Source organism: Bubalus kerabau, chromosome 2, assembly GCF_029407905.1.
Source record: "Bubalus kerabau isolate K-KA32 ecotype Philippines breed swamp buffalo chromosome 2, PCC_UOA_SB_1v2, whole genome shotgun sequence".
NCBI classification, from domain to species: Eukaryota; Metazoa; Chordata; class Mammalia; order Artiodactyla; family Bovidae; genus Bubalus; species Bubalus kerabau.
In genome coordinates, this window is record NC_073625.1 from 87763266 (window position 1) to 87791097 (window position 27832).

Sequence of the window (27832 nt, forward strand, 5' to 3'; positions counted from 1 at the left end):
GAGAAATATTTTCACATCTTCTTACCCCTTTACTTTTTGTCTCTAATATTACCTATTGTAGGCAACTCACACTAGTAAATACCTTATCAACTAAGTAGAAATACAGTGGTACCATCTCTCCTTTGATTCTCTTTTTTTCCACATTCCATTCTACCCGCATCCTGCAGATTCTGCCTCTACCTCTCTTTCAAAACTCTTCTCCATTTGTAGTTCACAACCTTGTTATTTTGTCTTGATGATACTCTCTTCTGCCTAATTATTTCCTGCTTCTATTTCTTTCTCCCTCCAGTTCACTCTTGCAGAATATTCTTTCTAAAATGTAAAGCAGTTTTAAAGGGGAATGAAAAACATTTGCAGTATGTGGAGTTATGTGTGTTGCTCTTTTCATAAAAGTAACTCACTATATTTAAAAATGCAAATCTCATTTGTCATGCTCTTACTTAAAATAAATAGGGAAAATAATCCTCTCTTAACTTCTCATCCTCATTTCAATAAAATCCAAAAGATGTTTTCAAAGCATGCTGGCATCATAGGCTCCAGACACACTAAAGCATTTGCTTCCTTTGCCTGAATCTCCTTTTGTCCACTCCTTTCCCTGGTAAAACTAAACTCATTCTATATAAAACCTACCTTGAATATTATCTCTTCTGCCTGAACAGATATATTGTACGTCTTGTACTAATAAAGTGAAGTGAAAATAATATTTATGTAGCTAATGAGATTTATTTGGACACATTCAGTTATTTTACAGTCATGTATATCTACCTTTGTGGGCATTATGGTGTTTGACATTAACTCTCACCCGGTCCACCACTAGGCTTCCCAAGTGGCTCAGATGGTAAAGAATCTGCCTGCAATGCAGGAGACCTGGGTTTGATTCCTAGGTCGAAAAGATCCTCTGGGGAAGAGAATGGCAACCCCCTCCAGTACTCTTGCCTAGAAAATTCCAGGGACAGGGGAGCCTGGCAGGGTTTAGTCCATGGGTTCACAAAGGGTCAGACATGGCTGAAGTGACTGAGCATAGCATGGCAGTCTACCATGCTTTCTCTGATAACTTTATATATACTTGAACTTTTCTTTTTCTTGACTATGTCCTCTGTGGCAACAGAAACTGCATCATTCATTTATGTGTTCCCTCCTCAGGCACAATACCAGGCAGAAAGTAAGTATTCAGTAAATGTTTATCAATTTAATTAATACATCTGATACTTAGTATTTTTCTTGCTGTAAAGCTCTTTGACTAATAGAGAAAAATTTACCAAATCTTTTTGGACAGTATCCTTATTTTTAATAATGAAATAAAATTATTCATATATTTAGTAGTTATACATAGGCAAAACTATGCAAACACACATCAAGTTGATAGATTAAAAGCAATTATGTAAGTCTGGATGGGGGACATTTTACTGAAGATGTGACCACTATTCCCTAAGACTGTCAAGGACATGAAAAACAAAGAGAGAAACTTGTCACAGACCAGGGTGACATAACAGTCAAAAGCAATATGGCACTCAAGATTGGAAAAGAAACTGGAAAATTGGTAAAATACAAATAAAATCTAGAATTTAGTTAATAGTAATGTACTAATGTTAGGTTAATTACTTTAAACAGTTGTACTTTGGTAATATAAAATGCTAACAGTGTAGCAACTGGGAGAAGGGAACATGAGAACTAAGAATCTTTAATATCTTTGCAGCTTTTCTGCAAATATAAAATTGTCTCAGAATAAGAATTTCATTTTCAAAAATGCAATTATTATTTATGAAATGACTTAATTATGTTATAATACAATGTACAAATTTTCCAAATACTGTGTACACTCAGAGAACTCTTGTAATAAAAGCATACTTTGAATTTAAAACCAATCTTTTTCAAAAACTCAGTGGAAAGTTATAGTTGTTAAAAATATAAATTATAATTAATTATAGAATACTTGCTATTAGATTGATTTTAAATTGAGGTGCTCTAAAGAAAGGGAGTGCCAAAGATTGCTCAAACTTCCACACAGTTGCACTCATCTCACATGCTAGTAAAGTATTGCTCAAAATTCTCCAAGCCAGGCTTCAGCAATATGTGAACCATGAACTTCCAGATATTCCAGCTGGTTATAGAAAAGGCAGAGGAACCAGAGATCAAATTGCCAACATCCGCTGGATCATGGAAAAAGCAAGAGAGTTCCAGAAAAACATCTATTTCTGCTTTATTGGCTATGCCAAGGCCTTTGACTGTGTGGATCACAATAAACTGTGGAAAATTCTGAAAGAGATCGGAATCCCAAACCACCTGGACTGCCTCTTGAGAAATGTGTATGCAGGTCAGGAAGCAACAGTTAGAACTGGACATGGAACAACAGACTGGTTGCAAATAGGAAAAGGAGTACGTCAAGGCTGTATATTGTCACCCTGCTTATTTAACTTTTATGCAGAGTACATCATGAGAAATGCTGGGCTGGAAGAAGCATAAGCTGGAATCAAGATTGCCGGGAGAAATATCAATCACCTCAGATATGCAGATGACACCACCCTTATGGCAGAAAGTGAAGAGGAACTAAAAAGCCTCTTGATTAAAGTGAAAGAGGAGAGTGAACAAGTTGGCTTAAAGCTCAACATTCAGAAAATGAAGATCATGGTATCTGATCCCATCACTTCATGGCAAATAGATGGGGAAACAGTGAAAACAGTGGCTGACTTTATTTTATTGGACTCAGAATCACTGCAGATGGTGATTGCAGCCATGAAATTTAAAGACGCTTACTCCTTGGAAGAAAAGTTATGACCAACCTAGACAGCATATTCAAAAGCAGAGACATTACTTTGCCAACAAAGGTCCGTCTAGTCAAGGCTATGGTTTTTCCAGTGGTCGTGTATGGATGTGAGAGTTGGACTGTGAAGAAAGCCGAGCGCCGAAGAATTGATGCTTTTGAACTGTGGTGTTGGAGAAGACTCTGGAGAGTCCCTTGGACTGCAAGGAGATCCAACCAGTCCATCCTAAAGGAGATCAGTCCTGGGTGTTCATTGGAAGGACTAATGCTGGAAAGACCCTGATGCTGGAAGGGATTGGGAGCAGGAAGAGAAGGGGATGACAGAGGATGCGATGGCTGGATGGCATCACCGACTCGATGCACATGAGTTTGGGTGAACTCTGGGAGCTGGTGATAGACAGGAAGGCCTGGCGTGCTGCAATTTTTGGGGTCGCTAAGAGTTGGACACGATTGAGCAACTGAACTGAACTGAAATGCTTTTGTGATTATACAGTATACTGTGAATTATCTGCTTTATATAAAAATTTGAACACATTATTTTTTGCATGTTTTTATCAGAATTTTTGTGTAAAATCTGGCCTTGAAATCAATGGAAATGTATACTGACTTTTGTCTACCTTAATATTATGAATCATTTTCAATTTTTATATTTTTATAACCCCACAGCAAAATATGTTTAAGCAATTGGTCTTTTCATCTATAACAAAAATGAAACATTCTGTTTTCTGATATCAGGGGACATATTGGAGGGGTGGGCAAGCATACATTTGTTTTTCCCTTTTATTAATGTTTTGCTGAAGGGCAAATGTCAGTGTAGCCACTTTCATTTTTTACTCCTTTTGCTGAACTCCTGTAGGGAAATTCTACACATGGGTTTCTTTGATGGTTCTTTTCATTTTTATCTCCTGCTGTGACTTTGACAGTCAGACTGTCAGTGGGAGACAGAAATAAAAGAAGAAGCCTTGAAGAAATGTTATAGTCTCATGCTGTGAATTTAGAAGATGACAGGGATTTTTGACTTGCTTCCTCTGGCCCATGACTAAAGAAGAACTGTCACTGGGTTACAGGGCTAAGGGGAGTAATGAGAACATATTTTCTCATGCAGGCTATGGAGAAGACTTTGATGCACCTTGCCCTCCCAAGTTAATTGGAAACACTAGGGCTAAAAATTTTCTGTGGCTGGTTTCACAGCCACTTACTGAAAAGGAGGCTTGACCATGCTCTCTGTACAGATTAGACATATTATGCATATAATGTGCATTTATTAATGATGATCCTGTATAAATTTGCCTTTAAAACCATTGTGCCAGCCACAGTCTACAATCAATCAGTTTGCCTGTCAGTGGCAGACTTTATTTTTGGGGGCTCCAAAATCACTGCAGATGGTGATTGCAGCCATGAAATTAAAAGACGCTTACTCCTTGGAAGGAAAGTTATGACCAACCTAGACAGCATATTCAAAAGCAGAGACATTACTTTGTCAACAAATGTCCATCTAGTCAAGGCTATGGTTTTTCCATTGGTCATGTATGGATGTGTGAGTTTGACTGTGAAGAAAGCTGAGCACCGAAGAATTGATGCTTTTGAACTGTGTTGTTGAAGACTCTTGTGAGTCCCTTGGACACCAAGGAGATCCAACCAGTCCATTCTAAAGGAGATCAGTCCTGGGTGTTTTTTGGAAGGACTGATGCTAAAGCTGAAACTCCAATACTTTGGCCACCTCATGCGAAGAGTTGACTCATTGGAAAAGACTCTGATGCTGGGAGGGATTGGGGGCAGGAGGAGAAGGGGACGAAAGAGGATGAGATGGCTGGATGGCAACACCGACTCGATGGACTTGAGTTTGGGTGAACTCTGGGTGTTGGTAATGGACAGGGAGGCCTGGCGTGCTGCAATTCATGGGGTCTCAAAGAGTTGGACATGACTGAGCTACTGAACTGAACTGAACTGAACTGATACATATGAAATCAAGTGTGGTGAGTTGGACCTTCTCCTTTTCCTATAAAAAAGTGTCTCCAACTCTGATAAGCAGGTGGGATTACATTTCCACTAATGCGGATCTTTAGGGCTATGCTAATAACATTACTAATTGGAAAGTTCAAGAATTGTCTATGAAAAGACTTCAACATATGAAATTCCATAAGTTTGTAATAAATGTTTAGAAATGTGTAAGAGAAAAAATTCACTTAAAATATAAATGAGGAAGAAATAACCTTGTGATTATAAAATGGTCAAATTTGTTATCATTTAAAATATATACTTATTTTTAGAAAAGATATACCTCATAAGTTGAGCATTTAGTCCATAAGAATAATATGTATTTAAGATTAATATTTTTTTAACTGACATGTAGTCAGCTTTTGTTTTTTTAAGGAAACTTAAAAATGCATTTGGAAAACAGATTTTAAAAGTTTATGAAATTGTATATACATATTTATATAAATATATTTAAATGTATATTATTAAAAATAAAATGGAATGCTGTCCTTTACATATTGAAATATGCAAAGGAAAACTCAGAAACTGAAAAAAATGCAAAATTTTTTCCACAAAATGATGAACTATCATCTCTTGAAATAACATTTTAGAATTGGGACTTTTATGTAGAATGAGAACACAGTTCCACTGTAGACCATACTCACTTTTGATATAAGTTACAAGTTTCAGTAAGTTCAGTGCAGTCACTTGTTCATGTCTGACTCTTTGTGACCCCATTAACTGAAGCATGCCAGGCCTCCCTGTCTATCACCAACTCCCGGAATTTACCCAAACTCATGTCCATTGAGTTGGTGATACCATCCAACCATCTCATCTTCTGTTGTCCCCTTTTCCTCCTGCCCTCAATCTTTCCCAGCATCAGAGACTTTCCCAATGAGTCAGCTCTTTGCATCAGGTGGCCAAAGTATTGGACTTTCAGCTTCAACATCAGTCCTTCCAATGAACACCCAGGACTGATCTCCTTTAGAATGGACTGGTTGGATCTCCTTGCAGTCCAAGGGACTCTCCAGAGTCTTCTCCAACACCACAGTTCAAAAGCATCAATTCTTCGATGCTCAGCTTTCTTTATAGTCCAACTCTCACATCCATACATGACTACTGGAAAAACCATAGCCTTGACTAGATGGACCTTTGTTGGCAAAGTAATGTCTCTGCTTTTTAGTATGCTGTTGAGGTTGATCATAACTTTCCTTCCAAGGAGTAAGCGTCTTTTAATTTCATGCCTGCAATCACCATCTGCAGTGATTTTGGAGCCCCCAAAAAATAAAGTCAGCCACTGTTTCCACTGTTTCCCCATCTATTTGCCATGAAGTGATGGGGCTGGATGCCATGATCTTAGTCTTCTGAATGTTGAGCTTGAAGCCAACTTTTTCACTCTCTTCTTTCACTTTCATCAAGAGGCTCTTTAGTTCTTCAGTTTCTGCCTTAAGGATAGTGAGTTTGGAGAATCCCAAATCCACTGTCAGTTTTAAACATTCTCTAGAAGGATTCATGGAACTCACTTAAAGCTGCTCTATTCATGGTCACAATTTATTACAGCTAAAGTATACAGATTAAAAATCAGGCAAGAGATGTAGAGCACAGTGGAATCTGAGAGAGTTCCAAATGTAGTGCTTCCAGTTGTCCTCTCCTGTGCAGCCAAGATAATACTACCTTCCTCCACCACTGACTTACAGTATACAGAGAGTATGCTCTCTGTATACTCATCGGGACTCTATCACATAGGCATGATTGATTTCCCATGTGACTGATATCAATCTTTATTCCCTCCATATGTCCATTGATACCAGATGACCAAAGATCATCCTAAATTAAATTGGTGGTATGACTCAGAACCCCTCCCACCAAAGCACAGTATAACTATCTGGTTGGCCCAAAGACCCCAAATAAAGATACTCCTATTAAACATACCATTACAAGGGTTTAGAGCTTACATGTCAGAAGCTGAGTGCGAAGGCCAGTTCTCATTTTTGGGTAAAGTTTAATTTTTTAACCAAGATCTAATAAATGTATGGCCTTGTTGCTTTCACTGTATTTTTTAAAAGACATTACAGTTGTCCCAGTTCAAAACAAACCATATTGACTCTGATATTTTAGTTTATCTGTAGAACTGATTGATCTTTATTTCTTAATACATAAATTCTAACTTATAAAATTTATATATTATTTATATATTACTATTGGGTTTTTTCAAGATAATAGGAACCTTCCTTAGGTTTGAAGAGCCTTGCTGAGTTCTGTGAATTTATCTTCCCAAGAAAAGTGCACAAGTGTTAAATTCTGACTGATAATTTATTCTTTTAAGAATCAACTTTTTCCTCCTATAATGAGCATTTAGTATCGATGCAATAAAGTAATTACCTTTTCTGCTAGTGTGTGTAAAAGAAAATATAACAAAGTTTTCTGCTCTTGTTAAAATTTTAATCTCAGAATAGGAGAAAGTAATAGCAAATGAAACAACTGACCAAGGATTAATGTCCAAGGTATACAAGCATCTCATTCAGCTCAATACTGGAAAAACATACAACCCAATCAAAAAGTGGGCAGATGATCTAAACAGACATTTCTCCAAAGAATATATGCAGATGGCTAATAAACACATGAAAAGATGCTCAGCATCACTCATTCATAGAGAAATGCAAATCAAAACTACAGTGAGGTATCACCTCACACCAGTCAAAATGGTCAGCATCAAAAAACTTACAAGCAATAAATACTAGAGAGGATGTAGAGAAAAGGAACCCTTTTGCATTGTTGTTGGGAATGCAAATTGCTTCAGCCTCTATGTAGAACTGTATATAGATACCTTAAAAAAAAAAAATCTAGGAATAAAAATACCATATGACCCAACAATCTCACACTGAGCATATACCCTGAGGAAACCATAATTGAAAAAGATGCATGTACTCTAGTTTTTATCTCAACACTATTTATAATAGCTTGAACACGGAAGTGCCCTAGATGCCCATCAACAGATGAATGGATAAAGAAGTTGTGGTACAATGGAATATTACTCAGCCATAAAAAGGAAGACTGATTTAGTTCAAATAAGGTGGATGAACCTAGAGCTTATTATAGAGTGAAGTAAGTCAGAGAAGAACAAATATTGTATATTAATACATGTATGTTGAATCTAGAAAGATGGTACTGATGAACCTATCTGCAGGATAGCACTGGAGATGCAGACATAGAGAACAGACTTGTGGGCCCAGTGGGGGAAGAAAACAGTGGGATGGACTGAGAAAGTAGCATTGAAACATATACAATACAATATGTAAAATTAGATAGCCATGGAAATTTGCTATATGAGACAGGAGCTCAAATCTGGTGCTGTGTGAAAATATAGAGGGGTGGGATGGGGTGGGAAGTGGGAGGAAGGTTCAAGAGGGAGAAGACACACATATACCTATGGCTGATTCATGTTGATACATGGCAGAAACCAATACAAGATTGTAAGGCAATTATCTTCCAATTAAAAATAAAAACATTTGATCTGCAGGCATTTAAATCACAGAAACTTTCATGAAAACAATGATTATAGGAAAGAAATGCACACTGCCACCTGTTTCAGGTCTTCACTATTGGAAGATAATTCCCTATAGGTGTTTACTGTTTCTGCATATCTTGTAATCCACCTCTATTTTCAACTATCTTTGCATGATATTTATATAGTTAACAGCCTTGAATGAAAGAGATAGTGTCTCTCTTTGGAACAAAGGGCAGATTGGTGTTACTGTCCAGTATAATAAAGTTAATGTCTCTTGCTTAGGACAGAGAGGGAAGAAAAATTAAAATCTAGAAATACTAAATAGCTTGCCTGGGCATGTAAGTAACCTTGAATGTCTGACAAACAAGTTTTGAAGAATCAACTTTTATTTGGGGATTATACTCCTTTACAGTGGCTGTATTTTACTAAGTGTAATTCTTTGACAAGATAGGCTGAGTTGTATTAACAGATAGTTTAGGGTGATTTCTCCCAATATTTTTAAAATTAGGGAAGATAAATGATAGCAGAGTTTTTATGAGCAAGTGGAGATAAAATTCAATACTGTAATAGCTCCATCTCTTTATCATTTTATAATAAAATGGATTATGTAAAAAATTGATTAAAGTGATTTTCCCAAATCATAAGCTAGTGTTGATTAATTCATTCTTAAATATATATGCATATATATAAAAGAACAATATATATATATATAGGAAATATTTTTATGAGAAATCTTGAACAGTTAAATAGAAAGTCGAAAATATTACAGCACTAATTAAAATATATAGAGGAGCAAAATTAAAATATTCTTGCTATCTCTGATTTTACTTTAAAAATACCAGATACGTTTATGTGTATGTGTTAGTCATTCTGTCATGTCCAATTCTTTGCAACCCCATGGACTGTAGGCTGCAAAGCTCCTTTATCCATGGAATTATCCAGGCAAGAATACTGGGATGGATTGCTATTCCTTTTTCCAGGGGATCTTCCCGACCCAAGGATTAAACCCAGGTCTCCCACATTGCAGGCAGACTCTTTACTGTCTGAGCAACCAAGGAAGACCCTTACCATATATGTCTAGCAATATGTAAAATGAGGCTTTTCATATTGCCTTGATCAACGACTCAACATTATTTAATACTTACTATCCTTTACTTTTGTTTGGCTGTGCAACTAATGGGTTCTTAAAATTAACACATGGGGGCTTCCCAGGTGGTTCAGTGGTAAAGAATCTGCCTGCCAATTCAGAAGACGCAAGAGACACAGGTTTGATCCCTTGGTTGGGAAGATCCTCTGGAATAGGAAAAAACAACACACTCCAGTATTCTTGCCAGGAAAATTCCATGGGCATAGGCACCTGGAAGACTATAGTCCATGAGATCACAAAAGAGTCACACGTGACTGAGCACACACACATTGACACACACACAAAATTAATAGGTTTTTAATGATTAGGGTTTTTTTTATATCTGTATAATTATTTTATTTCCCATTTCTGCCCTTCTACAGAGGAAGGCAATAAGAAGGGAAGCTAACTCAATGCCTTTTCTCCTCAAATTGAGACAAAGGGAGGACATCCTAGTTTTCAAATCCAAAAACAAGCTTGGGCAGCATTATCTTCAATGTCTCCTAGGAATTCTCTTCCATTACTGCTCTACTGGGTTTGTATTTCATTATATCACCAAGACATGTACAGACAGTACTAGTAATAAGTGTCATTATCACCAAATGATCATTCCAAGAACTTAAATAGGCATAGATGAGAGAGAAGCATCTCTGTCATTTACCTAGTAAAATTTTAAACTAATTAGTTCTAGGATACAAAGAGTAAGATTTGGTTTAATTAATTTACAATTGATATTGATATTGTAAAGACATAACCCTGCCAATTTGATCTCTAAAACCATGATGTATACTTTTGCCATAAAGAGTCAATGCATGTAATTTCTGAAAAGGTCTGAATCCATGTGTAGTTTTCATGTATCATAGTTTTTATTCAAATTATGTGATAGGAATTAAATGACTGAACAGAAATATAATTCGGGACTATCAAATTATGAATGCATGAATAGGTAACCACAAAAATAAAATAATCCATTCCTTTCATTTCACTCAGTGCAATGAAATTACTCCTTGTCACCGTTCAACCTTGTATTCCTCAAAATCACTATTGTGAATATAAAAGCAAAATGGCGCCTTTGAAAAGTTTTGTGAACACAATGCGAATCATTTTCAAAAAGACAGTAAAATGAATAGTTTAAATTAGTAACCTAGGTATGACCCAGCTGTCAAGCATAATTGGTACTTGATGAGATTTTGTTGAATATAAAACTTAGTAACAAAATTCAAAGGGGAAAAAATAGTTACCTAAAGAAAAAATTTCCTTAAAGTTTCTGGGAAGAATTGATATATAATAAAATGCTAATAATATTTATTTATGCCTAAGCTTTAATTGTGCTATGTAAAATTTCTTCATATTACATGGACACTTTGACCTATGAAAAAAATTCCAGTCCTGGAATCCATGCTGCATTTGATCAAAACTGCAGTTCTACTTTTGGCTACATCAGAAATTCCAAGATGGTCATTTCTGGTGAACACTGATGGTTCCTAAAAATGTTTGCAAACTTAACCTGGTGAATTTTGATATTATGTCTCAGAAAGTTGACCAAGTGGGCTTTATCCCAGGGATGCAAGGATTCTTCAATATCCGCAAATCAATCAATGTAATACACCACATTAACAAATTGAAAAATAAAAACCATATGATTATCTCAATAGATGCAGAGAAAGCCTTTGACAAAATTCAACATCCATTTATGATCAAAACTCTCCAGAAAGCAGGAATAGAAGGAACATACCTCAACATAATAAAAGCTATATATGACAAACCCACAGCAAACATTATCCTCAATGGTGAAAAATTGAAAGCATTTCCTCTAAAGTCAGGAACAAGACAAGGGTGCCCACTTTCACCATTACTATTCAACATAGTTTTGGAAGTTTTGGCCACAGCAATCAGAGCAGAAAAAGAAATAAAAGGAATCCAAATTGGAAAAGAAGAAGTAAAGCTCTCACTGTTTGCAGATGACATGATGCTCTACATAGAAAACCCTAAAGACTCCACCAGAAAATTACTAGAACTAATCAATGACTATAGTAAAGTTGCAGGATATAAAATCAACACCCAGAAATCCCTTGCATTCCTATACACTAATAATGAGAAAACAGAAAGAGAAATTAAGGAAACAATTCCATTCACCATTGCAATGGAAAGAATAAAATACTTAGGAATATATCTACCTAAAGAAACTAAAGGCCTATATATAGAAAACTATAAAACACTGGTGAAAGAAATCAAAGAGGACACTAACAGATGGAGAAATATACCATGTTCATGGATTGGAAGAATCAATGTAGTGAAAATGAGTATACTACCCAAAGCAATCTATAGATTCAATGCAATCCCTATCAAGCTACCAACAGCATTCTTCACAGAGCTAGAACAAATAATTTCACAATTTGTATGGAAATACAAAAAACCTCGAATAGCCAAAGCGATCTTGAGAAAGAAGAATGGAACTGGAGAAATCAACCTACCTGACTTCAGGCTCTACTACAAAGCCACAGTTATCAAGACAGTATGGTACTGGCACAAAGACAGAAATATAGATCAATGGAACAAAATAGAAAGCCCAGAGATAAATCCACGCACATATGGACACCTTATCTTTGACAAAGGAGGCAAGAATATACAATGGATTAAAGACAATCTCTTTAACAAGTGGTGCTGGGAAATCTGGTCAACCACTTGTAAAAGAATGAAACTAGAACACTTTCTAACACCATAGACAAAAATAAACTCGAAATGGATTAAAGATCTAAACTTAAGAGCAGAAACTATAAAACTCCTAGAGGAGAACATAGGCAAAACACTCTCTGACATACATCACAGCAGGATCCTCTATGACCCACCTCCCAGAATATTGGAAATAAAAGCAAAAATAAACAAATGGGACCTAATTAACCTTAAAAGCTTCTACACATCAAAGGAAACTATTAGCAGGTGAAAAGACAGCCTTCAGAATGGGAGAAGATAATAGCAAATGAAGCAACTGACAAACAACTTATATCGAGAATATACAAGCAACTCCTACAGCTCAACTCCAGAAAAATAAACGACCCAATCAAAAAATGGGCCAAAGAACTAAATAGACATTTCTCCAAAGAAGACATACAGATGGCTAACAAACACATGAAAAGATGCTCAACATCACTCATTTTCAGAGAAATGCAAATCAAAACCACTATGAGGTACCATTTCACACCAGTCAGAATGGCTGCGATCCAAAAGTCTACAAGTAATAAATGCTGGAGAGGGTGTGGAGAAAAGGGAACCCTCTTGCACTGTTGGTGGGAATGCAAACTAGTACAGCCACTATGGAGAACAGTGTGGAGATTCCTTAAAAAACTGGAAATAGACCTGCCTTATGATCCAGCAATCCCACTGCTGGGCATACACACTGTGGAAACCAGAAGGGAAAGAGACACGAGTACCCCAATGTTCATCGCAGCACTGTTTATAATAGCCAGGACATGGAAGCAACCTAGATGTCCATCAGCAGATGAATGGATAAGAAAGCAGTGGTACATATACACATTGGAGTATTACTCAGCCATTAAAAAGAATACATTTGAATCAGTTCTAATGAGGTGGATGAAACTGGAGCCTATTATACAGAGTGAAGTAAGCCAGAAAGAAAAACACCAATACAGTATACTAACGCATATATATGGAATTTAGAAAGATGGTAACAATAATCCTGCGTACAAGACAGCAAAAGAGACACTGATGTATAGAACAGTCTTATGGACCCCTTGAGAGAGGGAGAGGGTGGGAAGATTTGGGAGAATGGCATTGAAACATGTAAAATATCGTGTATGAAACGAGTTGCCAGTCCAGGTTCGATGCACGATACTGGATGCTTGGGGCTGGTGCACTGGGACGACCCAGAGGGATGGAATGGGGAGGGAGGAGGGATGAGGGTTCAGGATGGGGAACACATGTATACCTGTGGTGGATTCATTTTGATATTTGGCAAAACTAATACAATTATGTAAAGTTTAAAAATAAAATAAAATTAAAAAAAAAGAAAGTTATATAGTTGGGTTTTCTTCTAATAGAACTTACAAAATTAACTTAAACACAGAATGACAAATTATATAAAACCATGATTTAAAATTATTTATTTCAGTTAGCAAACATAAAACTACTGAAATGTAAGTGAGGTATTTTGTTGTGAAAATACTAAGAGCATAATGGCTGTATTGTCCTACAAATATTTTGTGTTTTTAGAACAAGAAATTTTTTTTTTTTGGTTTAGGATATTCATGATTTCATTAAATTGAGCAAGCTGCCATTAAAATGAAACATACCAATGCATCATGAAGAAATTATTTGTTCTTTGATATAAACTATCCTTGGTGGCTCAGACGGTAAAGAATCTGCCAACAATACAGGAGAGCTGGGTTCAATCCCGAGCTGGGAAGATCCGCTGGAAGAGGGGATGGCAACCCACTCCAGTAATCTTGCCTGGAGAATTCCGTGGACAGAGGAGCCTGGCAGGCTACAATCCATCAGGTTGCAAACAGTAGTACACATCTGAGCATCAAGACACTGATACATCTAAATTATCATATATTGGGAAAATAGGTTCAATCCTTTTCTCTGTACAATAATAAATAAAAGTTTTATTTCATTTTCTTTTTCTCAGTATATTTTTGTACCCTTCTTTCTTTTAAAGTGACTGAACTGAACTGAACTTCTTGTAAAGCAAAACTATAACATTTGTAGTAATACATTGACTGTTATTATGCACCCATTTGATCAAATTTCGGTTCGCTCTATTTTTTGGTGTTGTTGAGAAGCTGGTTATGTTTTTAAGAGCAATCTGTTGGGTGACCTCAGATATGCAATTCAGAGATGTAGTCAAGAAAGCAGTAATAAAGAAAAACTTTCAACTGTAATGTTGCTCTGCATTTAAAATACCAATACAATATTGTAAAGTAATTAACCTCCAATTAAACTAAATAAATTTATATTTTAAATAAATACCATCAGGTTCTCTTTTGTTGTTAAAATGGAAGACCTTATACCAGAACCAGAAAGACATGGATGGGCTCTGTTCCTCTGTGGTATGCTGTACAGAACCTTCCAGAAATCATTTGGTTTCTCTAAGACCCATTTTATTCATTGAAAAAGGTGCCTAATAAAGCCATTCTCAAATACCTGAATGATTATAAACTTCATAATAAATATGAAAATGTCTCAATACAAAAATAATGTAATGCTATGTATTAGTTTTCTCTTGCTGCCATAACAAAATTATTAGCTTAAAGCAATGCAAAAATTTTATTCCCTAGTCTTTTTACATCAGAAGTCCAGGTTGACTCAGCTGGTTTCTCTGCTTTTCATTTCATCAGGCTGAAAGCACTGCATTGGCTGGCTTGGGTCTTACTGGGAAGCTTTGAGAAGAACTATAATGATTCCATGCTCATTCAGGTTGTAGGAACAATCTAGTTCTGTGTTTGTAGGACTGAGGTCCCATCAACTTGCCTACTCTCAGGTGGAAACTGCTTTAGTTCATAGAGGACGGTCAGATCCTTGCACACAGGTTCCTGAATCTCAGAGCCAGTAACAGCCATGTCACATCCTCTTCATGCTTGAAGACTTTATGACTGCCCCTTTTTGCCACCAATATCTTGCAGCTTTTCCGGTTTCATCTCTCTTATGCTTCCATCTAAAAAATTCTCTACTTTTCAGAGCTAATGTGATTAGATTAGGCCCACCCAGATGGATGCATAATCCAGGACAGTCTTATTTTAAGGTCTGTAGACTTAATTATATCTGCCAATTCCTTTGTACCATGAAGATAACATATTAACAGGTTCCAAGTATTAGGGCATTAACACCTTTGGGATGCCATTATCCTACCTACCACATACTTTAATACAACTGTGAAAGTGAAAGTTGCTCAGTCATGTCTGACTCTTTGCAATCCCATAGACTACAAAGTTTGTGGAATCCTCCAGGTCAGAATACTGGAGTGGATAGTCTTTCCCTTCTTCAGGGGATTTTCCCAACCCAGGGATCAAACCCAGGTCCCCTGCATTGTGGGCAGATGCTTTACTAGCTGAGCTACAAGGGAAACCCAAGAATACTGGAGTGGATAGCCTATCCCTTCTCCAGTGGATCTTCCCAACCCAGGAATCGAACCTGGGTCTCCTGCACTGTAGGCAGATTCTCCCTGAGCTATCAGGGAAGCCCTCTTACAACTGTGAAGTTATCTTATTAGTTCTGTTGATGGATATAGGAGAATGAACTTGGAGAATTTGAATAATATTAATCAGAGTCAATGGAGTATTAATGTTAAGACAGGAGAGACTAAACCTCTTTTAGTCAGACATAATTTGATAAGAAATAAAATTAGAATGAAAGGAACGGGTACTTGTGGGGTAAGTGGCCACTTAATAGACTTAACAAAATTTTTCCCACAAATATAATGTAATAAAACTAATGTTAATTAAGCAAATGGATATGAACATATGTATTGCCTGAAATTATTTGTTTTAATTACCAGAGCTATTGATTCCAATTTGGAGGAACTTTGATTAATATCAGGTTGAGAATATTGTAACTGAATATCCAAGGTATAATGAAATGAAAATATTAATAAAATTGAGTTATTACAAATGTATGTCATAGCTAAAACTACATATATCCATTTATATGCAGGCAAATTTACATATATACAAATAAAATTTGCTCTATCATTTTGGCACCCCACTCTAGTCCTCTTGCCTGGAAAATCCCATGGATGGAGGAGCCTGGTGGGCTGCAGTCCATGGGATCGCGAAGAATCGGACACGACTGAGCGACTTCACTTTCACTTTTCACTGTCATACATTTGAGAAGGAAATGGCAACCCACTCCAGTGTTCTTGCCTGGAGAATCCCAGGGACCGGGGAGCCTGGTGGGCTGCCGTCTATGGGGTCGCACAGAGTCGAACACGACTGAAGTGACTTAGCAGCAATTTTTAGTTACTCTGGCATTAAAATAAATGCTTTATTCTTAATATTTTAAGTTATTTTTAAATTTTTTATTGAAGTACAGTTTTACATTACAGATTTACAGTATTGTGCCAGTATCTGCTTTATAGCAAATTGACTCAGTTATGCATATATATGCATTTTTTAAAATATTCTTTTCCATTATGGTGTATCACAGGATATTTAATAAATTTCCCTGTGAAATATATAAGCACATTGTTTACATCTTCAAAAAATTGAATGAGGCCTACTCGTGTTAGAGAAGGCAATCTGCTTTATTCATTTGGCTGATTCAAATCTTAATTCATCCATAAATACCCTTACAGATAGATTTAGAATAATACTTGAACAAATGACTCAGGACCACATGACCCAAGCAGATTGAGACATAACATTAACCATTACAGGTACACCACTTTTGAACTTGGCACCCACACACGCATCCTAAAACTGTACTTCAAATTACCAACATTTGCTGGATCATCAAAAAACCAAGAGAGTTCCAGAAAAACATCTATTTCTGCTTTATTGACTATGCCGAAGCCTTTGACTGTGTGGATCACAATATACTGTAGAAAATTCTGAAAGAGATGGGCATACCAGACCACCTGACCTGCCTCTTGAGAAACCAGTATGCAGGTCAGGAAGCAACAGTTAGAACTGGACATGGAACAACAGACTGGTTCCAAATAAGAAAATGAGTACATCAAGGCTGTATATTATCACCCTGCTTATTTAACTTATGCAGAGTACATCATGAGAAACGCTGGGCTGGAAGAAGCACAAGCTGGAATCAAGATTTCCGGGAGATATATCAATGACCTCAGATATGCAGATGACACCAGCCTGATGGCAAAAATTGAAGAAGACCTAAAGAGCCTCTTGATGAAAATGAAAGTGGAGAGTGAAAAAGTTGGCTTAAAGCTCAACATTCAGAAAACAAAGATCATGGCATCTGGTCCCATCACTTCATGGCAAATAGATGGGGAAACAGTGGAAACAGTGGCTGATTTTATTTTCCTGGGCTCCAAAATCACTGCAGAAGGTGATTGCAGTCATGAAATTTAAAGATGTTTACTCCTTGGAAGGAAAGTTATGACCAGCCTAGACAGCATACTAAAAAGCAGAGACATTACTTTGCCAACAAAGGTCCGTCTAGTCAAGGCTGTGGTTTTTCCCGTGGTCTTGTATGGATGTGAGAGTTGGACTATGAAGAAAGCTGAGTGCCGAAGAATTGATGCTTTTGAACTGCGATATTGGATAAGATTCTTGAGATTTCCTTGGACAGCAAGGAGATCCAACCATTCCATCCTAAAGGAGATCAGTCCTGGGGGTTCATTTTAAGGACTGATGTTGAAGCTGAAACTCCAATACTTTGGCCACCTGATGCAAAGAGCTGACTCATTTGAATAGACTCTGATGCTGGGAAAGATTGAGGGCGGGAGGAGAAGGGGACGACAGAGGATGAGATGGTTGGATGGCATCATTGACTCGATGGGTTTGGGTGGACTCTGGGAGTTGGTGATGGACAGGCAGGCCTGGTGTGCTGCGGTTCATGGGGTCACAAAGAGTCGGACATGACTGAGCGACTGAACTGAACTGAAGTCTGAATGCCCAATAAATCTAATTCACCAGAAAAGGAGGTAAAGTATTATCTTCCTTGATAGAGGCAATTATTATGGTGGTTTGTCACCATAACATCCTTTGCTCCACATCTCAGAGAACTTATGTGGGGATTGTATAAGTTGCTGAATATGTCTGTTCCAATTATGCATTCCAGAACCAGGGGGATAACCAAAGAATGGGTTTGGGTGCCCACTGAAACCAGTGTGAGATGGACCTGAGCTAAAACTCCATTGACCTCCTGACTTCCATAAGACCCTACTGTATGAAACACAGTGACATTTTGGGTTTTTTGCAATTAATATCAGATTATACCCACTGTCCATTAGTTTCCCAGTGGTTTGATTATTTCCATTCCCCTACTGCACAGTTATCCTAATGAACGTCAGAAGATCCCTTTGGGGAAGTCTGAGAGAAAGATTAGTATAAATTGTTGGCAGTGTACCAGGCTCTTTCTTCAGTGGAACCTGGCTTTGCCTTCTATTCTAGGGCTTCTGGACTGTAAACTGGCTCACACTGGCAATTGTTTGAAAGGCTATGTCTTTATGATTCGGGCTACTTTTGTTCTTCAGCTTTTTGTTCTTCAACTTTTGTTCTTCAAAACTTTTATGCTTATACAGATCAAATAAGAATCTTGTCATCTCCCTATCGATTTCCCTCCTATGAACACCATAATCAACTAGCCAACACCATAGGTCTGTGGGAATCAGACTGTTCTAATTGCTGATTTGACCTTTACTCTTCATTGCAGTAACTACTTCCATTATGCCTTGGCCTTTGAGTCGTGATCCTTGGCCCCTGCCACCATAGGATCCAATAACTTCCATTGCATATTTCCTCATTCAGTGATTGCAGTTTCCACTGTAGGCTTGTCTACAGACCAGAGTGATCACAGAGCAGTTCAAAGGATGTCGGGGCTTCCCCAAAAATTTATTAATATTTTTGTACTCATGATGAAAGGTATGTCTCTAGACCCTCCCAGTGTGGTTGAGTAGGTCTTAAAAGACTTATTCACTGTAACATTCCAACCACCTATTTCTAAATTTATCATGTTTTTGTTAAAGTTTTTTTAAAAAACTACATATGCCTTACTTTCGTGGCAACCCTGACCTGACACTGATTTATAACATGTCAAATCAAATGTCTCTTTTGACCAAATGTCACTGAAATCCCCATATAGTTATTTTTACTTTAATAAACTGATTAATATGCTTGCACTAAAGTATTTGCCATTAGATCCAAATTTTGCTGCTTAGAACATTAATGAGAATAACATAACTTCATACATTTATTTTTCAACATTAAAATGTGTCTATTTTCAGTACTTTTTCTAGCATTCTTTTGGGCCTACCAGCATCTGAGGCCTTTTCTTGTAAGGAAGAGCCCATCTCCATATGGAAATTGAAATGCCTGACTACTGCTTTCCAAGGCTTCTTTTTGTCAAGGGCATGACAGGCTATAGGTTCTGAAAATGGGATTCACCAGTTGGAACTATGAGTTTCTTTTTTCTGCTGAGTAGTGGCAACTATGCAGCTATTTCCAGAGAGAGCAGAAGCAGCAGTTTTCTGGGCAGATTCCAGTGACTCAGCTGGTGGTTCACAGTACAGCATCTAGTGTCCAGATCTAACTAGAAGATTTTAAGACAGTCTATGCCATGATTTTGGATGTAGTTCTGAATCCAGTCCTCTAACTCTCCCAAAGACTCTTAGAGTTACCCAATATTCTTTCACTAAATTACTGTTCTGCCTTTATCAACCACATTCTGTCACACCACTGACCAACATCATTGTACACATTAGTAGAGATTATGTAAGAAAAAAATCCATATAAATATCATCACTGTTAATCATTATTTTGGATGGTTTTATTTTCTCTACACTTTGTGCAGAAAGATTTCTGTAAGTTTAAACTACTTTTCTTGTGTTGTTTATTTTTTCTACTCTATACTTTTTAGTGTTACTATTTCCTTTAAAATAACGGAACAATCACAGGATTGCTTTAAATCTTGTTTAAACTTGTGGCGGATTCATTTTGATATTTGGCAAAACTAATACAGTTATGTAAAGTTTAAAAATAAAATAAAATTTAAAAAAAAATTAAAAAAAATCAAAAATTGGAAATATTGAGTATTTGGTGTTATTTGAGGATATATTGTAGGCTTCTCTGGTGGCTCAGTTGGTAAGGAATCCACCTGTAGTGCCGGAGACCTGGGTTCAATCCCTGGGTTGGGAAGATCCCCTGGAGATGGGCATGGAAACCCAGTCCAGTATTCTTTGCCTGCAAAATCCCATAGAACAGTCTTATGGACTCTGTTGGAGAGGGAAAGGGTGGGAAGATTTGGGAGAATGGCATTGAAACATGTGTAATATCATGTATGAAATGAGTTGCCAGTCCAGGTTCAATGCACGATACTGGATGCTTGGGGCTGGTGCACTGGGAGGACCCAGAGGGATGGTGTGGGGAGGGAGGAGGGAGGAGGGTTCAGGATGGGGAGCACATGTATACCTGTGGCGGATTCGTTTTGATGTTTGGCAAAACTAATACAGTGTTTCAGGTTTAAAAAAAAAAAATCCCATAGACAGAGGAGCCTGATGGGCTATATTGTATTCATATGGCATATATGGTTCCTGGAAGATGCTATTTTGGGAGACAGTTCTTTCTTCATGATTAGCTAATTAACTCTAACTTTACTTTCCTCTCAGATTCTACTGGCTCTGCTTTCATGAGGCCATTCACATATCTTTATACTGACTACCACCATCTTATTTTAGGGCCCCATTAACTCTTTCTGGACCTCTTATTTAATGAATCTTCCTTTCTTTAATTCCTTCTTTATCCAGTCTACTCTGTGGCCAATTTAATCTTTCAAGAGAAGAACTCTTAGCTATAATCTTTTTTTCTCACCCCTGTCAACTAAGTTGAATATTAAATCCACAGCTTAACATGTATGACCCTGCACACTATGACTTCAGCTCACCTACTCAAACATATTTGTTAGTGTTCTCCTATGTATACAAAGTTAGGGTAAAACCAGCTATTTTATTGTTGGTGTCTTTATTTTTGTATTTGCGTATCTTTGCTTGTGCTGCTGTTACTGGCTCTTTCCTTAAGCCTGAGCCATAATCTCTTCCTTGAAGATACCATCCATACACCATTATCTCCCCAAATGTCTCCTGACTCCCCAGCATATAGCCTTCCTGTTTTCTGAAATCTCACAGAAGTTTACCTAAGTTCTACTTCAAGCATTAATAGTGTATTATATTTTTCAACATCAGATTATATATATTTCAGTAAATTATCCCCAATTTCATATCTTCTACAGGGTATACATATACATTAAATTTAATGAGTATTAAATGAGCATTCCTTAAATTTTATTCATGTAAATGTTTGGTGAGTTGCAAGTTGCATAATGATCATGGGCAGTGGAAATCAGAGCAAATAAATTTACAATTATCTGGCTCTAAGGAGGAATGGAAAATGTCTGAGGCTGATAATGAGAAGACTCAAAGTATATGGACTGAAGTAAAAAGACTAAAAGTGATTGTTATTGCCTGGAGTCATTATGACTGCCAATTAAGTTTTCTGCAGAAGGGAATGAAGCTTTCAGTAGCATCAATGAGCACCATTGTATGAAACAAATTACCTAGAAAGTAGTAAGTAAAAGAGCTTCATATCAGAAGTTGAAATGGCATTATCTTTTGGAGATTACTGATTTTTTGAACGTGTATTTTTAACTATACAATACAAATTGCAGTGTGACTTTGTGTATACAAAGCAAGCTTGTAAGGCAGTCTGACAAAGTCACTTGGTTTTGATTGAAAGACAAGTATATGACTACATTTCTGCACACCTGTGAAAATATGAGAAATTATCTCTTCTATTTAGATTAGGCTTACCTTCTATGGGACCTCTATGTTTCTTTAATATTGAATTTGGATGATTGTTTTATTATAGAAAGCAATTACTCTCCCAAAGGAAGTGTTTAATTTAATGGAACAAGCATTTAGTAATACCATCTATTGTTATTATGTGCAAATATATAAGTGCTACTATAAAAGATACTAGATATGGCTCCCAGTCCTGAATAATTACATACTCTAAACAATTACTTTTACTTTAAAAAAAAACCTTTATAATTTTTAAAAAAGATGATAATAAATAGAAAAACATGTATCCTTTCACACTTTGTAGTTAAGAGTTGAAAAGCATGTACTTTTTTTTCCCTTTTAATCAAAAAGTCACACTGTGGATATTGCTTTCTGTGGGTAGAAAAATTCTGTCTGTGTTCTTTTATATCCTGAGTAAATTGCTTGTCATGTTAGGTTTGGAAAGTCAAATTAGAATACAAATTAAAAGTGTTTTCCCAAAATCCATTTGGTTGATATTTTAGAATCGTTGCTTTTTGAAGAATATTTGGAAGAATATTGAATTAGAGTACAGTACTAGGACGGCCATCCACAGATGTTCGGGCTGCAGACTGTATGATTCCATGGGCTTCATAATACGCTTGTAATTTTGACATAATAAATGGCCTCTAAATCAGAGGAGATTATCATAACAAAATTTTGCTATGGTTGTTCATGTTTTATGACCACTGCTGATCAGCTGCTCCTCTGCTGCATGTCATCTGCATACAGGTCCTGGGCTGAAGACATATCTTCTATAATGAATTTCTGGTCATATGACAGGAAGCACACCTAGGTTCCAAGATTTCCATAACAAAATAACAGAGGAATTTTGGCTTATATATTTTGGACAAAGTAATTTTAAATGACCACAGTTCACCAAGACAAAATTATATAATCTTGTCACAAGATAATGCAGGGAATTTTGGAGAACAGTAATATAATCTAGCATAGGTACCATTCATCTGAATGAATGCTGAAGCCTCTGTGTATTTTGTTTTACTTGGAATCTGAATTTTTATGTTTGGATTCTCCCTATACATTCATTTCAGAGAAGGCGATGGCACCCCACTCCAGTACTCTTGCCTAGAAATTCCCATGGACGGAGGAGCCTGGTGGGCTGCAGTCCATGAGGTCGCAAAGAGTCGGACACGACTGAGCGACTTCACTTTCACTTTTCACTTTCATGCATTGGAGAAGGAAATGGCAACACACTCCAGTGTTCTTGCCTGGAGAATCCCAGGGACGGGGGAGCCTGGTGGGCTGCCGTCTATGGGGTCGCACAGAGTCGGACACGACTGAAGCGACTTAGCAGCAGCAGCAGCAGCATACATTCATTTTAATTTAATTTCTTTAAAAAGTTACTATGTGTTGAGATTTGAATATTCAGATTTTAAGATTTTATTGAAAAACAATCTCTATCCAAATCAGCTAAAGAATTGACATAGGCATATTCGTTTTTAAGTTCAGAGCCTGAATATTAATAATGAAGCTAGCCAGTTAACTCTCTGTGCTTTAAGATACAGGTGTTGTAAATGATCACTTTTCTTCTTTTATGTTATCAGACTTAAAGAATAGTGTTTATTAAAGTGTGGTTCATGAAGAACAGTCTAAGTTATACAACTCATGTTAGTATACAGTCTGTTTAAAATTAACAATATTATTCATTAATAATTCTAATGGATATTAAATTTTTAAATCTATCATATATGGAGGTCAGAAGTCTCATTAAAAAGGAGATAGCTCACAACTTTCATTATTAGTTCCATAGCATCAATTTTAATGCTATGAAGCTTTAATTACTTATTTCACTACTACACTACTACACTTTAAAAAATTAAAGTTTTAGACTTTATCTCTTTCCTTGATTTCAGAAATAGCAATATTGAATAGTCAGAGGTTATAATAGAATTACATTATGGATAGACTTAGCCATGAAAATCCAATTTAGATTTTGTTTTTATAGTCTATTAATTCCATCTTTCACATGATGGCATACGTCCTAAATTAAGTATATTTGTAGTGGTACTGTGGAATTTTAAATATCAATTGACATAAAGCCACTATGAGCTAATAATCATATGATTTTTGTTACGATTCAAAATACTGTGTTTGTAAATCCTGACATCTACCGTTTCATTTTCATTAAGGACTTTAACTCCACTGTTCTTTATTCTAAAGGACTCCTTTTTTATAGTCTACATGGAGTGACATCTTACACTGGTGTCAACTTATTATATATATTAACATTTATGTGTCAAATAGGACTCTGCTTTGCTGTTTCTAAAAAAGTCCAATACAGGTTTCCTCCAGCACTGAAACAGGTTTTTGTTAATTCATTTGAGCTCCAGGTAAAGTTGTTTGCTGATATTTAGTGATTAATGTGGGGTGAAATATGTACATCTTCAAGCACTGAAATCCCATTTGGTGTGAAATTACATTTCTTAAGGCTAGATGTATGACAGACATGTGGTATCTTAGCTAATAAGACCCACAGATACAATAGCAGGCTCTCTTCTATTTCATGTTCAAACTAGAATGCACATTCATTTAGTTCATCAGCTAGTAGAATCACCTTCAATGTTTATATAATCTCCTTTACTTCCCTCACTTTCTCTTCCTACCTCTCTTCCCATCTCTCCCTCATCTAGTTTAAATATCGTTGGTGTCTTGTATATATAATGTGATTCCATTGTATACATCTTTAGATGTTTATTATGGCATCTCTGACAATACTCATTCTCTCACATATCTCCCTGTTTCATTTTCATATTATAGAATCATTGCCCAATTAATATGAGTTAACAGATACATATTAGACACTAATGCTTCATAAAATGTAAACTTTTATCTTAATGCATAGAAATAGAGGAAAACAATAGAATGGGAAAGACTACAGATCTCTTCAAGAAAATTAGAGATACCAAGGGAACATTTTATGCAAATATGGGCTCAATAAAGGACAGAAATAGTAGGGACCTAACAGAAGCAGAAGATATTAAGAAGAGGTGGCAAGAATACACAGAAGAACTGTGCAAAAAAGATCTTCACGACCCAGATAATCACGATGGTGTGATCACTCAGCTAGAGCCAGACATCATGGAATGTGAAGTCAAGTGGGCCTTAGAAAGCATCACTATGAACAAAGCTAGTGGAGGTGATGGAATTCCAGTTGAGCTATTTCAAATCCTAAAAGATGATGCTGTGAAAGTGCTGCACTCAATATGCCAGAAAATTTGGAAAACTCAGCATGGACACAGGACTGGAAAAGGTCAGTTTTCATTCCAATCCCAAAGAAAGGCAATGCCAAAGAATGCTCAAACTACAGCACAATTGCACTCATCTCACATGCTAGTAAAGTGATGTTTAAACTTCTCCAAGCCAGGCTTCAGCAACACATGAACCGTGAACTTCCTGATGTTCAAGCTGGTTTTAGAAAAGGCAGAGGAACCAGAGATCAAATTGCCAACATCTGCTGGATCATCAAAAAAGCAAGAGAATTCCAGGAAAACATTGATTTCTGCTTTATTGACTATGCCAAAGCCTTTGACTATGTGGATCACAATAAACTGTGGAAAATTCTGAAAGAGATGGGCATACCAGATCACCTGACCTGCCTCTTGAGAAACCTATATGCACATCAGGAAGCATCAGTTAGAACTGGACATGGAACAACAGGCTGATTCCAAATAGGAAAAGGAGTATGTCAAGGCTGTATACTGTCACCCTGCTTATTTAACTTATATGCAGAGTACATCATGAGAAACACTGAGCTGGAGGAAGCACAAGCTGGAATCAAGATTGCCAGGAGAAATATCAATCACTTCAGATATGCAGTTGACACCACCCTTATGGCAGAAAGTGAAGAAGAACTAAAGAGCTTCTTGATGAAAGTGAAAGAGGAGAGTAAAAAGTTGGCTTCAAGCTCAACATTCAGAAAACTAGGATCATGGCATCCGGTCCCATCACTTCATTGGAAATAGATGGGGAAACAGTGGAAACAGTGTCAGACTATTTTTCTGGGATCCAAAATCACTGCAGATGGTGATTGCAACCATGAAATTGGGGCTGGTGCACTGGGACGACCCAGAGGGATGGTATGGGGAGGGAGGAGGGAGGAGGGCTCAGGATGGAGAACACATGTATACCTGTGGTGGGTTCATTTTGATATTTGGCAAAACCAATACAATATTGTAAAGTTTAAAAATGAAATAAAATTAAAAAAAAAAAAAAGATGCTTACTCCTTGGAAGGAAAATGCAGCCTACCAGGCTCCTCCATCCATGGGTTTTCCAGGCAAGAGTACTGCAGTGGGGTGCCATTGCCTTCTCCGATGACCAACCTAGACAGCATATTAAAGAGCAGAGACATTCCTTTGCCAACAAAGGTCTGTCTAGCCAAGGCTATGGTTTTTCCAGTGGTCATGTATGAATGTGAGAGTTGGACTATAAGGAAAGCTCCAAAGAATTGATGCTTTTGAACTGTGGTGTTGGAGAAGACTCTTGACAGTCCCTTGGACTGTGAGGCGATCCAACCAGTCCATCCTAAAGGAGATCAGTCCTGGGTGTTCATTGGAAGGACTGATGTTGAAGCTGAAAGTCCAGTACTTTGGCCACCTGAGAGCTGACTCATTTGAAAAGACCCTGATGCTGGGAAAGATTGAGGGCAGGAAGACAAGGGGACGACAGAGGATGAGATGGTTGATGTCGACTCAATAGACATGAGTTTGTGTAAACTCCAGCAGTTGGTGATGGATAGGGAGGCCTGGCATGCTGCGGTTCATGGGGTCGCAAAGATTCGGATACAACTGAGTGACTGAACTGAACTGAACCTCTAATTAATTCTATTATGTTCATGGTTTCCCTCATTTAACCTCACCTTAGAACTTTCATTTGAGTAAGTAAATTGACTTTTGCTTACTAAAAATAAAGTTTGTAGAGATTTTAAACCTGTAAGTATTTACCTAATGTAATTTCATACGCAGTGCAGAGTATAGACATATACTCTGAGGCCATAAAGGACCCAGAATTTAAGAAAAATGCATGTGCTCCTGGTAAGCACTTGCTAAATACCCTCAGCGAATTTAGGAATAAGTAAGAAAGTTCTATATTAGACAAAGCTGTAGAGGGGAATAGAAACAGTTTTATGAGCAAATGATAGTATTAGTTACTATTAATGTCATTTCTTCTGTATTCACAATTGAATCAAGAAATTCAAATCATATAAGCTGAAGGGCTATTCTTAGATAGCATCTTTAACACCTCAGGTAGAATCTGCATTAAAAAAAAACCCTAAGTGAAGGTATGTGTACTCAGTCACTCAGTCGTGTCCGACTCTTTGCTCTTTGTGACCACATGGACTACACAGCCTTCCAGGGTCCTCTGTCCATAGCATTTCCTACGCAAGAATACTGTAGTGGGTTTCCATTTCCTTCTCCAGGGGTTCTTCCCAACCCAGGGATCTTACCTGTGTCTCCTGTGTCTCCTGCATTGGCAGGCAGATTCTTTGCTACCAAGCCACCTAGGAAGTGAAGGTATAATCACAGATAAAGTTGCTAACTCAAAAACTTGTGCTGAAAAGACAGTAGGACACCAGGGAACCAGGATCAAGTCTGAGGGCAAATGAGAGAAATAAATTCCAAGGAATGACACCTAGGCACTCTGCATATTACTGACTGGAGGGCCTGAAAGCCCCATTTTTTTCTTGAGGATAATGCATAAACTAGTAATAAACTCACTATTAAGTATTAAAACTAGCCAGGAAAAAATTCTGTCTTAGCTAGAGAAAAAAACCAATATTAGAACATGGGAGGTTAATACCAGCTCTCTGGAGGCTCAGATGGTAAAGAATCTGCCTGCAATGCAGGAGACCTGGGTTCAATTCCTAGGTCAAGTGGATCCTCTGGAGAAGGAAATAGCAACCCACTCCAGTATTCTTGCCTGCACAA

At 37.1% G+C, this 27832-nt stretch overlaps 1 protein-coding gene across 1 annotated transcript in view; it reads left to right on the forward strand.

Annotated features, from left to right (window-relative positions):
* Positions 1-27832, forward strand: part of EPHA6 (EPH receptor A6) — a 1024550-nt gene that overhangs the window by 366731 nt on the left and 629987 nt on the right. The window lies entirely within an intron of this gene.